This window comes from Mastigoproctus giganteus, chromosome 4 (assembly GCF_048544385.1).
Source record: "Mastigoproctus giganteus isolate SK-2022 chromosome 4, ASM4854438v1, whole genome shotgun sequence".
NCBI lineage: Eukaryota > Metazoa > Arthropoda > Arachnida > Uropygi > Thelyphonidae > Mastigoproctus > Mastigoproctus giganteus.
Window position 1 is genome coordinate 103,606,396 of NC_143578.1, and position 16,490 is coordinate 103,622,885.

The window sequence follows — 16,490 nt, forward strand, 5'->3', positions numbered from 1 at the left end:
AACAATTTTATTCATTGTTAAAATAATTGTACACCCATCTGACAGTAGTGGTTACAGTGGAGTGAGAACAATGACACAGAGTGATTTCTATGTGTGACCCACATGTATATATTCAGATATAAATAGGAAACAGTTCTTTATAACAGTTGTTTATAACGGGTATGGCACTTCCATCAATTCTACTACCCAGGCAGTATGAATGCATCATTTATTCATATCTCATATTATGAACCCCTTAACAATGAGTTGCCTAGGTATTGCACTACTTTGAATAGGTAAAACTTCTCTGATAGAGAAGACTACTGTTACTTATTCTCAGATGGGCACCACCACCCAGATGGCACTGTTTGAAATATGGTATGGGATAAAGATGTCTGTTATCCTCAATATCCCTATTAGACTGAGCAAAGAAAAAAGAGGTAGGAAAGTGATAGTAAGAGAGGGAGAGGAAAAGATGCTGTAGAAGAATGAAAGAGATTTTTTAGTTGTGATTCACCTGAACTCAAAACTCCATGCCCCGAATGGGCAATGCGTCCCCCTGACGGGGACTATTATTACCCAATCGGAGTCCTACAAGGATGGTTAAATTGATCCCCCGGTGCCGTTTCTGGCTATTTGGCCTTCATCAGTGGGTAGATAGGCTTGCTGGTTAGACCAGACATGTTTTCCAGTTTCCAGATATTTATATGGAATTTACCTTCAAGGATCCTGCTTTGGGACTACCTAGCGGCCTGAATGGCTGAAAAAAAAAAACAAAACAAAACAAACAAAAAAAAAAACTTCCCTGTAATGAGCAGACAGGGACACTGTTTCGAAGCTAGTTGGCTTCATCATTGGTTAGTGGCCAGGTACCCTGTTGCAACAGTAACAACCCAGTTATGAAGTATAACTCGTCAATATGAGAGATGCTTGACGGTGTGCATGGTTTAATCAAAAAATATTTCTTGATTGAATGTCTAAGAGTATGAAAGAGGTTGTTTCTGCATGGGTATGGCACTTCCATCAATTCTACTATCCAGGTAGTATGAATGCATCATTTATTCATATCTCATACTGTGAGATATGTGAACTTCTTATCTCATACTGTGAACTCTCATACTGTGATACTGATATCTCATACTGTGAACCTCTTCACAACGAATTGCCTAAGTGATGAAGCTAGTTGGCTTCATCACCCACCGATGAGGAAGCCAACTAGCTTCAAAATGGTGTCATCTGGGTGGTGCTCATCTGAGAATAAGTAACAGTAGACTTCTCTATCAGAGAAGTGTTACTTATTCGAAGTTGTTGTTGGAGTTTAATGGTGCAAGGGCTACTATAACCAAATTGCACCTGTTACTTTAGTCTAGAAGTGACTGTATACGTTTTAGGAAATAGGTCTAAAAGTGCCTGTATATGGGATAGTTGTAGAGGTTTTTGTAAATTAAGCTGTGATTTGAAACATGCAATTCTAACTGAATGGTAATGTGCACACTCAATTTCAGACTAAACAGGCACACTCATACCTGTTTAGTCTGAAACTGGATCTCCACAACTGTGGATTCTGTTTTATCTCAAGAAGTTTGTTTCCTGTCTGGGTATGCCACATTTCAGACCACATCTCAGTACATATCCGTCATATGATTGGTTTGAAATCAGAGTAAGGAACTGAGATGGAATCAAAGCAAGCAGGGCGCTTTGCTGCTTCGTCTGCACACTCATTTCCTGTAATTCCTACGTGGCTGGGTATATCCAGCAGAATTTGATAGTTAGCTTCTTTTCATCGAGGTTACATAACTGTGATCTGATTTGTATGAGAAGTCGATGGGAATGTTGTAATTTATTCTGTAAGGCCTCACTGCACTTAAAAGAGTCTGTATATATTATGACCTGGTTATTTAATAGTACATATCCGTCATATGATTGGCTTGAAATCAGAGTAAGGAACTGAGATGGAATCAAAGCAAGTAGGGTGCTTTGCTGCTTTGTCTGCATGCTCATTTCCTGGAATTCCTACGTAGCTGGGTATATCCAGCAGAATTTGACAGTCAGCTTCTTTTCATCGAGGTTACCTAACTGTGATCTGATTTGTGTGAGAAGTCAATGGGAATGTTGTAATTTATTCTGTAAGGCACTCACACTGCACTTTAAAGAGGCTAGCATTGCTAGCCTCTTTAAAGTGCAGACTCCTTAAATTCGTTAAGGAGATTCAAAGCCATTTTTATTGCATAGAGTTCAGCTGTAAAAACACGACATTCAATTGGTAACTGGACAGAGACAGTGGATGTAGGAAGGACCACTGCAGCTCCTATGGATATGTCAGTTTTTGAGCAGTCTGTATATACATGAAGACTGTGAGCATTGGCCAATGCATGAGCATCATGTAAATGTCTAAGATTTTGATTTGATAGGGAGTATTTTCCCCACTGAAGAAAGGAGTTATCACATAGAGGTATATATATATTGCGCATGGTGCTTGTACTGCATCTGCAGCACAAGATATATTTCTAAGATAAATGTTCCGGCATTGCATTAGCTCCTGTAGCCGGATGCCAGCAGATTTGTTTTCACTTGGTTTATTTTTATAGAAGTTTGCCCATTGAGGTTCAAAGAGATATGTCCAGATGGGATGATAAAGGATGCTATGTAATTTGGCTGCATAGAAAAGAAGCAATACTTTTCTCCTAAGATGTAGTGGAGATTCATTGGCGTCTATATACAGATTTTGCACTGGGGATGTCTTAAAGGCTCCTAAAGCAATTCTGAGAGTACTATGTTGCACCGGATTGAGCCAAGCCAATGCTGTCTTCCGTGCAGAATAAACTGGGGCTCCATAGTCTAGACAAGATCTTATCGAAGTTCAATACAGGTGTAAAAGCATGAAGTGATCAGCTTCCCATGATATAAAAGAGATAACTTTGAGCATATTCATGTTTTTTGAGCTGACGTTTTTTACAGAAGAGAATAGCAGTTGTTTTTGTTGCAGAGAGGTGATAGTCATTGTGGGATGACCATAATTCTATTTTATTTATTGAGAGCTGCAATTGACGCTTGACGGAGTGCATATTTTGTGAGTGGTAGGATATTGTAAGGTCGTCTGCATATAGATAGGTGTCGACATTAACTGGAATATTGTCTGTAGCATTGTTTCGCCTTAGTTTAAAGAGTGTCGCACTAAGAACTGATCCTTGTGGGACTCCTTCTTGGACAAACGTACAGGATAGTGAATTACAGTAATGCACCTGAAAGGTTCTATTTTGGAGAAAGCTCTGAATGATTAGTGGTAGCTGACCACAAAGTCCTGTGGCATACAGATTTTGAAGAATGCCATAGTGCCAGGTGGTATCAAAGGCTTTTTCGATATCCAGGCAGACCATGACAAGATGTTCTTTACAGATAAAAGCATTCCGTATGCTGGATTCTGCTTTGATCATAAGGTCTAGAGTTGACCGATTTTTTCTAAAGCCGTACTGGTTCTTGTTCATTATCAAATTAGATTCTAGATACCATACTAATCGAGCGTGAATAATTTTTTTCTAATGTCTTACCAAGGCAACTGCTAAGAATTTTTTCGCTGATAGTTTCGTGGATCTGATTGATCCTTTCCAGGTTTAGGAAAGGCAAAGACTATTGAGTGACGCCAAGAAGAGGATAGTAGAATTCTGAGAATATCCAGTTAAAATAGATCGGTAATGAATTCAGAGCTCTTTTATTTAGATGTTTAAGCATCAAATAGTAGTAGTAGTAGTAGTAGTGGCATGTGATGCAAGAAAGCAAATGTATGAGCTTATGCAGCATCAGCCAAAAAAAAAAAAAAAAAAACACACCATTCCCTCCAAATGCCTGTCCAGTTCCTCCTTAAATTTATTCAACATATCAACTTCCACAACAACAGATGGAAGTTTGTTCCAGCAATTAACCACCCGCTGGCTAAAGGAAAATTTCCGCACATCTATTCTACATCTGTCTTTTCTTAATTTGAATTTATGCCCCCTTAGATTCGTAATCTGAACAAGTGGAAGGATCCCATCAGAATTCAGCGTGCTCAACCCATTCAAGGCCTTATATACCTCAATCAGATCACTGCGCAGGTGCCTAGTCTCCAGCCACTGCAATTTGCAGAACTTAAGCCTCTCTTGGTAAGAGGATCCCTTCATTCCCCTCACCAATCTTGTTGCCCTTCTCTGTACACGCTCAAGTAAATCTACATCATTCCTAAAATGAGGCCTCCAGACCTGTACACAGTACTCAAGCCGTGGCCTGACCATTGCCTTATACAGAGGGATAATCACCTCCTTTTCCCTACTAGCAAAATTTCTATATATCATTGACAAAACCCCATGACCTGCCCTGGCAGCCTGTCTACATTGCTCAGAAAACTTCATATCTGCCTGCACAATTACTCCCAGGTCTTTTTCATTTTCTACCACCATAAGTGTAGTACCACACAGTTGGTACGTTTCTCTGGGGTTACTTCTACCCATATGTAGTACTTTGCATTTGTCAAGGTTAAACTTCAGTTGCCACTTCTTAGCCCATCTGCCCAAATTATCTAGATCCTGTTGCAGTAGCACACTGCCATTACTGTCATTAACAACCCTGACAACCCTTGTATCATCTGCAAACTTCGACATTAAGCCTGATATACCTTCATCAATTTCATTGATAAATATACAAAACAACAGTGGACCTAACACCGAACCCTGTGGGACTCCACTAATAACATTAGTCCAAGAAGAGCAGCACCCATTGATTACCACCCTCTGTCTTCTAGCACTTAACCATCCTTTTATCCATTGTAGCAACTTACCCTTAATACCATTCTGCTCCAATTTGTACAATAGTCTTCCATGCGCAACAGTGTCAAAAGCTTTCCTGAAATCCAAATATATGATATCAAAATTATTTTTCGCATCCAGTTCCTTTGTAACCACATCATAATATCCTATCAAATTTGTCAGACAAGACTTTCCCTTAACAAACCCATGCTGTGTCTGAATTATTGCTGCAGTCTTGTCTAGATGATCCTGCAATGCATCTTTAACCAGTGACTCCATTATTTTACCCGGAACAGAAGTTACTAACTGGTCTGTAATTACTCGTGTCACCCTTCGATCCCCGTTTGTGAATTGGGGATAAATTTGCACATCTCCAGTCCGTGGGAACCTCCCCTGAGTCCAAGGATGCTCTCATAATTATGGCTAAGGGTTTGCTTAGTTGCTTTGCCGCCTCCTTTAATATAACTGGATAGATCCCATCCACCCCAGGTGCTTTTCTTACGTTTAACTTCAACAATTTCTCTTCCACTTTGCTCTCGGTTATTACAAAATCATTAAGTATCTTGCTACAATTTGATAACCTTCTGCCATTTTCAAACCTTAATAATTCCTTACTTGTGAATGTAGATGCAAAATACTCATTCAGTTTGTTTGCTCTCTGAGCAGGATCATCAACAGTCGAACCATCGATGTCAAGTGGACCAATCAGATTCATCCCCTTCCTTTTAGAGTTTATATAAGTAAAGAAATCCTTGCTGTTTTTCTTAGCATCTTTTGCCAAGGATTTCTCGTAATCTGCCTTCGCCTGCCGAACCTCCTTTGTGACCTGATTACAGATGAACTTATATCTGCCGTAGGCTTCTGAGTCGCTTGATAATTTATATGCATCCCATGCATTTTTCTTCTCTGTTACGAGTCTCATTGGTTCATTTGACAACCATTTAGGCCTAAACCGTGAACAATATTTCTTAATAGGTATGAACCTTTTAGTAGCTTCCACGATTAATTCCTTGAATGCTTCCCACTTAGAATTTACTGTTGGTAACATCGTCAGTTGATTCCACTGTACAGAATTTAAAACCTGTCGGAGACCACTGTACTCACCTTTACGGAAGCAAAAACCCTTTCCTTTAGCCCTGATAGTAGTTAAATTTTTAAGTAAATCCCACATCAGTACACTGTGATCACTGCCACCTAGTGGCTCTTTTATCTGCAAATTCCTAATACATGAATGATCAACTACTGATAACCAGATCAAGAGTATTACTTTCTCTGGTTGCCTCTCGAACATGCTGCTGCAGAAAACAATCATCCAATAAATCCACAAAAGTCTGACTAGTGTGTGAGTGACCAACCCACAAGTTCCAGTCAATATCTGGGAAGTTAAACTCCCCCATTATAAGACATTCCAATTTACTAGCCCACTCTATTTCTCTGTACAATTGTTCATTGTACTCATTCAAGTCATTGGGCCTATAACACACTCCTACTCTTATTTTTGCTTTCGCAGTGCTTATGTCACACCAAACTGACTCAACAGTGCACTGTTCATCTATATCAACTGGATGCACTTCTTTTGATTTTATGTTTTTCTTTATTAACAGCATAACACCTCCTCCCTTCCTATCCCCTCTATCCTTTCTGTACACATTGTACTCCCCAAATTCCAGTTCGGCATTCCTTATATCTGTGTGACACCACGTCTCTGATATCCCAACAATATCCGCCTTTGATGTCTTGACCAACACTTCAAATTCATCAAATTTATTTACTATACTTCTAGCATTGGTATACATGCAAGTATACATGCACCTATTCTTATTCTTAATTACTCTAACACATCCCATATACCCACCTGTTTCACGATGACTGCCATCCGTCCCTGAAACCCCCAACACCGCTTGCTCCAGGTCGCTACTTATTCTAATAGAAGTTGTGCAAGAATCACTTTCACCTCTGCCTACGGCTACTGTTAAACTATTAGTCCTTGTATCCCCCAAGCTATCAGTTTTTCCGACCTAACTTACACAGCCTCGATAGCATCAGCAAATATTCTTGCACCCTTTCTATTTAAGTGTATCCCATCCCTGTAGAAGTAGTCTCTCCTGTTAACAAGTACAGTCCAGGCTGAAAAAAATTCTATCCCTTGAGCCTTGCACAATCTTTCCAGGGCCGAATTGATCGACAAGGCTCTCATCATATACTCCCTCCTATCGCGTCTGGGCAGAATTGCAGACACTTTCAAGTTCAACCCTAATTCACAGCTTTTTTTCATCAGTGACCTGTACTTGTTAAGTAATTCTGCTGGTCTCCTACCCTTAATATCATTAGTGCCAACGTGTACAACTATATCACCTTTTGTGCCCCTAAAAGATGATATCTGCTCTACAACGTCATCAACCTTTGTCCCTGGCAGACATACCATGGTCCTGTTCCACCTATCCTTTTTACAAAGGATGTTCCCTGTTTCCCTGACAATAGTGTCACCAACAACTACTAGTTTCTTTGGGACCAGCGCAATCTGCCTTGGGGGTTGCCGCTGTGTTGCGTGATGACCAAGTGCAAGCTCTGGCATTGATGTGGGCAGCTGAGAGCCTGATGGGCCCCTCGATTTAGATCTTTCGATGGCATCCACCCTGTCCTTCAAACTCTCATATAGGCCCATAACAACGCTGAGTTGTCGACTGATTTCCTTAAACTTCTTACATCGCGCACACACAAAGACATCCCCCATGGCAATATCATGTTCCGTTCCAGATAGTTCGGCAAACATTTCACAAGTTGCACATTTTTTTAGGCTGTGATGCTTTGGAGAATCGCCCCCCCTCAGTTCTCCCACGAGTCACAGCACTCCTGCCACTTTGTGCCCGTTGCTTTGCTGCTCTAGTTTGGGGCATGATATTTTAAATTAATAAGATCAATAAATTAAATTAAATTAAATGTCAATACTACGCTATCTAATAGAAACAGTGAAGCGTATTACTGTTTCTATAATTATACGTTAGAGCTACCTAGCTACCTCAATTAAAAATTTGAATTCCCTATCACTATAAACAAAAAACAATGCCTGCAAGATTCGAACGGACTAACGGTTTTATAAAGTATTACATATATCTACAAAAACTGTTTATATAAATTAAAATAAAAATAACCAGCATAATTAGAACTATAAGACTACGTATTATGTACAATATAAAATAACAATTATGTAAATAAAAAGCAAACACTTATCGTTTTTTTCAGAGCCTGTAACTCGCAGCTGTATTTTCTAAAGAGAGTTTATCCCATCAGGCCCTGGTGCACTATTAGCTGATCTATTTAAGGAGCTCTCTATTTCAAAAAGAGTAAATGGTTGATTTTATGGAAGAGATGCTCTTGTATTGAAGTTCAGCATATTTTTCTGCATTGGCTTTTACTTGTTTAAAGGCTGGCTCATATGCTGACGTGGAAGAGGTTTCAGAAAAGCATTCTGACAGTGCATTTGCGACTTCCACTGGGGAGGACAAGTCTTTACCTTTCCAACTTATGATGGGTGTTGATTTCGGGAGGGATTTACCACTCGATTTTTTGATTTTGTCCCAAATTTTTCTACTGTCTGTATTTTTAGTAATGGTGAAAGCAAACTCCAGATTCAAGAGTCTTTTTTCACCTTTTTATGCACGTAACGGACCTTAGCTTTAAGTTTTTTGAAGTTAATCAGGTTGTTACTTGTTGGGTACTTACAAAACAGATTCCAAGCTTTATTCTGTTCTTTTTTGGCATCACAGCATGCATCATTCCACCAGATATTGGCATGTCTGTGAAGACCAACTCTGGTTTTGGGTATAGCACAGGTTGCAGCTGTTATTTGTGCAGTAATGTAGTCAGTAACATTTTCTATAACTGGCTTTTAATGATTTGATCATCAAAGGAAGCTGCATCAGTGAACTTGTTCCAATCTGCTTTGTTAAATTTCCATTTTATGCGGCTGGCTATATGTGAGGTTCTGTGTGTTTGCAGTTTGCAAATAATCGGATATGGTCACTAAATGGTCACTGTTCAGGGGTTATTTGAAACTAACCACTGAATGACTGGGAACAGTTTTGGGGAACGTATTGATAAATCTATAGCAGCAGATGTTCCGGTGGGAAAGTGGATATGAGTATCAGCACCAGTGTTTAACAACGTGAGATTCTGGTTGTCAAGAACTGTTTCAATGATTTTTCCTCGTTTATCTATCTGGGGAGATCTAAACATAGGATGATGCCCATTGAAATCTCCAAGCAGGATGAAAGGAGATGGAAGCTGTTTTATGAGGTCTTCCAGTTCTTTCACTGTGAATTCTTTGTTTGGGGAAAGGTACACAGAGACTACGGTTAGCATAAAATTCAAAACAATACGTACTGCTACAGCCTCTAATGTGGTCTGTAGAGGGATCTGTTTTATAGGAACTTTGATGTCAACAAGTATGGCTATGCCTCCTCGTGTTGAGTTAGTATTGTTTCTATCTTGTTGATAGACACTATAGTTTTTAATCGCTGGAGTCACCTGTGGGGTTAGATTGGTTTCCTGCAGGCAGAAGCTTATTGGACTGTACTGTTCAATTAGGTCATAAATATCAAGAACGTTGCTTCATAGACCTCTACAGTTCTGTTGAAAAATGTTTTGCATTATTTTGATTTAGCAGTTGTGTATGGTTCTGTCTCTTTTTTGTATGCAGCCTGTTTGAATCGATCTAGTTTCAACCTTTCTTTTTTTGAAAAGGTAGGGTGTCCAATGTCCATGTCATCTTCTGCACGTAAATCTAAGATAGGCTCATCCTGTAGGATATCAGCATTGGCATCAATATTTGCTGAACATGGTTTGTCTTCAATGTTTGGAGCCGATGCTTTTAGTTTTACAGTTTCTTGCTGAGTATCAGAAGCAGTTGGTGGGACTGTCAGAGGAGTATTACTAGCACAAGTTACTTTGCATTGTTCTGTAGGTGATTTCTGTGAGGATGATAAAACTGATTGAGCCCAGTTGACTATTGAAATGGATGCGGCCACTGTGATTGCCGTTTGTGTTCCTATTGATTGGTATTTCTGGGTTGCTGCAGCATAAGTAAATTTTGGCATGGTGACCATAACTTGCTTCCTGGTAAGTAAGCAGGAGAAGCAAGTTTTGTTTGACTTTGTATTTTTGAATCTTTTTTCCTACCCTCCAGAATTCGTATATGTTTGAATATGCTAGATCTTGGCTTTTACAATTTGGGCATTATGGTATTTCTGCGGTGCAATCTGTTTGCATGTAGGTTTTAGAGCCGTAATTTGGGCAGACAGTGTCTCCTCGACATACCATTTGTGAGTGTCCAAATATTTGGCACTTGAAGCATCTGATTGGGTTGGGAATGTAAGGTCGCATGCAGCAATTAAGGTATCCGGCTTTGACACATGATGGTAAGGTTGGTGTGCCAAATGTCACAATAATGCTTCTAGTGGGAACAAGTTCACCATCTTTTTTAATCATTATTTGTTTTGCCTGGATGATGTTTTGCTCTTTTAGTTCTTCAACTAGCTCATCTTCAGTGACATTCATTAGGTCCCATTCTACGATTACTGATTTCGAACTATTTAACGTAGCATGAGGGGGTGACCTGTATAGGTATTCTGCCAAAAGTTGATATTTTTAATAGGGCCTGAGAATGCTGGTGCTTAGCTGTTTCAACTAACAGATCTCCAGATTGCAGTCTTTTCACCATTTTTGGTGAACCAGCCACACAATCTAAACATTTCTGAATTAGAAGTGGTGAGAGTGCACTCATAGGTTTGGTTAAAAGAGAATGGAGTATAAGGAATGTTCGAAATTCCTGCTGATTCTCATTTTTACGTAGTCTCTTGGATTGTGATACATCATGATCGGATTCATTCAAGTCATGAGATGAGCATCTAGGCTCAAGAGCTGAGTAATTGTCGGTGTCCATGGTTGCTCCTTTTAGCTCTGGAGGATAACTTTTCCCCCAGGTTACCGGAACCGCCATGTGGAGGCAGAAGTGCCACCAGTGACCAAGTGATAAGAGGTTAGTGTGTTATGTACATTAGTTCTATATACAAAAAGAAGAAAGGTACCTTTCTTTTCTTTTGGGAAGCTTGCTTCTTTATTTAGAAGAACAGACAAGAAAATTTTTGCAAAAAATGACTTGAAAATTCTCAGTAATCTGCTTATTCTAGAGAAGACACTTCCTAATTCACTTTTAAACTCGCTTGGCACTCGGGGCCACTTATTCGAAGTAGGCAATACCTAGGCACTATTGCACATCTATTCTGCAATCATATTTTTTTTTTTTTTTTTTTTTTTCGATTTAAATGTATGCCCCTTGTGTTGTGTAAGCTATCATTAAGGATACTATCAGCATTCAGCTTACCCAGTACATTCAACAGTTTAAAAACTTCAATCATATCTTCCTGCAGGTACCTAGTCTCCAGATGCTGCAATTTGCAGAACCGAACCCATTCTGGGTAGGAGCATCATAATGTTCCCTTCACTGCACCTATTTCATCAGATCAACATCCTTCCTAAAGTGAGGTCTCTAGACCTGTATACAGTATTCAAGATGTAGCCTAACCATGGCCTTGTACAAAGGGATAATCACCTCATTCTCCCTGCTAGCAAAGTTCCTGTATATCATTGACAAAACTCCATGAACTCTCTTGGCAACCTGTTTGCACTGATCGGAGAACTTCATGCCTGACTGCACAATTAACCTTGGGTCATTTTTGTTCTCCGTTGCCTTAAGTGTTGTATCACAGTTGATATCTTAATCTGAGATTAGTGAAACTCTTATGTAGTATCTTGCATTTGTCAATGTTAAACTTCAATTGCCACTTCCCAGTCATAATCTGCCTAATTTTTCCAAATATTGTTGCAGTACATGGAACAGTATCAAAATCTTTTCTGAGGTCTCAGGATATGATGTTAAATTATTTTTTTAGCAACCCATTCCAATGTTACAGCATCATGCTAATCAGACCAGGTTGTCCCTTAACTGAAACATGCTGGGACTGTGGTATAGCTGCATTCCTTTCTAGTAGGTGCCGCATTACTTCTTCAACCAGTGATCTTATTCCATTATTTTCCCTAGAATAAAAGTCAAGCTTACAGGTCTGTAATTTCACTTCACCTTTTGATCCCCATTTGTGAACTGGGGATACATTCACACTTCTCCAGTCAATAGTAACCTCTCCTGAATCAAAGAAGAGATCCCAATTGTAGCTAAATATTTCCTAATATCTTTTTCTTCCTCTCTTAATATAAATGGATAGATAGCATCCACCCTCAGGGACCTTATTTATATTTAGTTTCAACTATTTCTCTTCCATTTTCTTCTCATTTATCATTAAATCATTTAATTTTCTGTAATTTGATAACTTCTAGCATCTCAGGCTCATTCCTAGTGTGTGAATGTAGATTCAAAATATTTATGCAATTTGTCAGCATATGAGGAGATCATTAACTGTTACATAATTCATATCTTCAAGCTAAAGCGACTCATTCCTCTACTTCTAATGATATTGTTTACTTTACAGAGATAAGTAGCAAAGAAGTATTTGCTCTTTAGTGAGTTGATTGGAGACTAGTTTATACCTACTGTAAGTTTCTTTATCTCCTGATAATTTATAAGCATCCTATGCATTTTTCTTCTCTGCTATTAATCTCACCAGATCAGTGGATATCCATTTAGGTCTTAAACATTGAATAGCATCTCTTAATTGGTATTAAAAGCCTAGTAGTTTCTACAATTACCTCTCCGAATGCTACCCAATTAGAATTTACTGATAGTAACAGCACCAGTTGGTCCCACTGAATAGATTTTAAAAATTGCCTGAGACCATTGTAGTTACCTTCACAAAAGCCCTTCCCTTTAGTCTTGACAGGACAGTAGTTACTTCTTTAGGCAAATCTGACATCAGTAAACTGTGATTATTGGTTCCTTTATCTGCAGATTCTTAATGCACAAAAAGTCAATGGTGATAAGCAGAGCATGACTGATGCTTTCTCTCACTGCTTCTCGAACATGCTGATGTTGAAAACAGTAATCTAATAGTCTTTCACAACAGTTTTGTACTTTGTGATCAACTCAAGTTCCAGTCAATATGTGGAAAGTTAAAATCCCCCATTATAAGACATTCTGGTTTACTGGGCAACTATTTTTCTGCATAGCTGTTCATTATACTCATCACAGTCATTTGTCCTATAATACATTCCTACTCTCATTTTTGTTTTTCCAGTGTTCATAATACCCATAGTGATTGAACAAACTGCCTCAGATTTTATATGCATCACAACTAAGATCATTACTCCTCTGCTCCCTCTCCACCCATCCTGTCTTTTCCTGTGTCCCTTCAGAACACATTGTATTCCCTGTATTCAAATTCTAAATTCCTTATGTTTGACTGACAACAGGTCTCAGACAGCCTTACAATTTACACATTTGATGACTTAACCAGTACTTCAAATTTATTTACTATGCTGCTGGCATTAGTGTACATACAAGTATATATGCACCTGTTTTTACTCTTATTAACCCAACCCCAGTCTATGAAATTGCTTGTTTCATGAGGACCCTAGCAGGATCTTGTAACCTGTGATACCTTGCTCCATGTTCCAACAGAAGAGTCCCAAACATTTCTTGAAATATTAGTTTATCTTATTATGATAATCAGAGCTTGAGATGTTGTTATGCTGAGACTTCTGTTGTAGATGTCAGCTGTTGTGGAAGTGCATAGTTTGAATAAATTTAAGGAAGAACTAGAAAAGGTATTGGAGGGGATGGATGAAATGGGACTTTTTTTTTTTTTTTTTGTCGATACTGTATAAGCTTGCTTTCTTGCATCATTTGCCACTACTACTAATACTAACTAGAGGCTAATGTGCCATGGTTGAAGCATTTGTTTAATATGGCAAAATTGTTGTTGGTTAAGTGTTGCTTCATTGCCATTTCTGTATACTGCTTTTGTGGATAAGGGATTTTTAATCTGTATATGGTTCTGAGTGAAAGCCATAGTCAGAGTTGGCAGCTGATTTTATCACCCTATCCACTTCTTTGTTTCCTTTGTGTCCTGAGATCTAGCAAAATCTGATGTGACTTCTATGCATAAGCTTTGAAACTGAATACTCCACCTATTGTATGTAGGATTGTGTGTGCTGTGGTATTCTACAAAGTTATAAAGCAACTACGAGAATTATGCTATTTGCTATCAGCTTATAATTAGTTTGGTTGGACATCAAGATGCCCCATAATTTATCATTAAAAATTCTGCATTCTTTATGGTGCCTGCAATTGCTGATGGTTTGTTCTTGGCAGAGGTGTTCTTCCCCAGAATTGAAAAATATCAAGTACAGGTTGAATTGTCCTCCATGATGAGAGGTTTGTAGCTATGGCATCATAGTTAGTTAAGCTTTTAAATTAGCAGCAGTTCTTTTAGATGTATGTTAGCAAGTTGATTCCTCCATGAATGAATCTGGTATGTTTTTCTAGTTTGATAAAAACAGGTCTCTAGTTGGATGACCTGGATTGGATTTGATTTTGGTGGCATAGCATAATAAGAGTCTAAGCCGAAGTGCGAGTTTCTGCAAGCTTCTCCATAAAGGTTTTCCACCAGTGATGTGTAGGAAGCTCCTAATGCTTATATGGAGTGTGCTGTGGTGTATGGGATCTAAACATCTTGATGTATTTTGATTTTGCAGGGTTGTAAACAATTTCCCCATAATCTAGTTTGAATCAAACTATTGCTTGGTAGAGTTGAAGAAGCATACATAAGTCTCCTTAAGTTAAGGCAGAAAGAACTTTAAGTATGTTGAGTTTATAGATGTAACAAAGTTATTTATTTTATTTATTTTTTGGTAGTTGTTGGCGCATCGGCTTCTGTGGCCATAATGCACCTCCCAAGGTTTATGCAGTACTTTGATCTAAGCCTGAGGCGGGATTCAAACCTGCGACCTTTGGGTTGCCAGGCAGGCACTTTATCCACCCGGCTAGCCCGGTCGGCATTGAGTTATTTAATAAAATCAAGAAATATTAAGTTATTATCCAAGATAAGAACTAAGGATTTTACATTGATATTACAGAGATAACTTGTCCATCAAGTTACAATTCAGGATCAGGGTGTATGCTTCATTTCATACAAGTGTATATAATGAAAACATCTGTGAAAACTAAATATATACTATATATATATATATGCAATTGTTTTGTGTGAAGATCTGTTAGTGTCCATTTACTTACTTTATTTATTGCTTCTCTTTGTAGATTTGGTTGATGTCGATAGAAACTTAAATAGGTATATTTTGAGAGTGGTAATAAACTTTGAAGTCATTAACATACAAAGTGGTGACACTGATTCTTTGTATATGTAAGGATGCTAAGCACCGATCTCTGTGGCACACCCTCTTGTGAAAGTATTAAAATTCTACAGACTGCTCTTCTTCGAGGGACGTCTGTAGAATTTGTGTTGTAAAAAGGTTTTGGATATAATGGAGAAGTTGCTCTCTTAATTCAAAGAGATATAATTTTGGAGAATTTCATACTAACATGCTGTATTGTATGTTTTTTCTATGTCAAAATGGATGACATGATGAAAGAAGGATACAATATTTTCTAATTTGATAAGTCTAATATTTGTAAATTTTTCCTAAATGTGATACTGCAATGGATGCAGAAGATTATTACTGTCGAAAACTAGGCACTGATCATTTCTACATGACTTTTCCTAGATAGTCTGTTAACATTATTAGGGGACAGTTGCATGGGGCAGAAATATCGTATCCTGGTTTTTGAGAAAGCTATAATGGCTGCACAATGCCAATTATCTGGGCTGGTTTTCTAGAAAGATTTCATTATGTAATTTTATAAAAGTGGTTTGGGATTGGTCATCAAGTTTTTTTAACATCATGTAGTGAATTTGGTCTGGTCCTAACTTGTACATTGTTTTGTCGGTGTTAGTGCACATTTTAGTTGATGGAATGTTAAAGGAGAATTATACTGTTAATCCTCTATTGTTGGCAAATGCAACTTGTTCATCTCAATTCTTACCTTTTGATCATTGAAAACTAGGAGTACATAAGTAGTTGCAGATGTTTTGGTAAATATTTCTCCTTCAAGAGGCTCTGCACTTTTTGGAGTTTGATAAATCAGAAATTCATCTTTCTGATTTTATTCCAGACAGCTTCTGGAACTGCTTGATGGCAATGCAAATTTTGTTGTTGTTTCTGGTGCAAGGGCCACTTGAGCAATATTGTGTATCAAGTTTTTTTAATATCATGTAGTGAATTTTGTCTGGTTCTACTGTACACAGTTCTGTCTGTGTAAATGCACATTTTAGTTGAAATGTTAAAGGAGAATAATACTGTTCGTCACTTGTTGAAATATTCATAACAACAGCAATGTTGTCATTGTTAATTACGAAAAACATAAAATCTAAGGAAGTATATCCAGTTGACATAGATGGAGAGTGCAATGTTGAGTCAGTTTGGTGAGATATAAGCACCGAGAAAGCAAAAACGAAAGTAGGAGTGTGTTTGTTTTATTGTTTTAGCATTAGCATTAGTAGAGGCATTTGATGCAAGAAAGAAAGCTTATGCAGCATCAGCCAAAAAAAAAAAAAAAAAAAAAAAAAACCACTTCCACTTCACCCTTCTGTTCGTTCAAAATACCTGTCCAGCTGAGCCTTAAACTTATTTAGGCTATCAACTTCCACGACAAGGGATGGAAGTCTG

General features: G+C 38.2%; 1 protein-coding gene across 1 annotated transcript in view; it reads right to left on the reverse strand.

Moving 5' to 3' along the window:
* The window catches only part of LOC150086960 (KICSTOR complex protein SZT2-like), a 1,378,951-nt gene that overhangs the window by 249,341 nt on the left and 1,113,120 nt on the right, over positions 1-16,490 (reverse strand). The window lies entirely within an intron of this gene.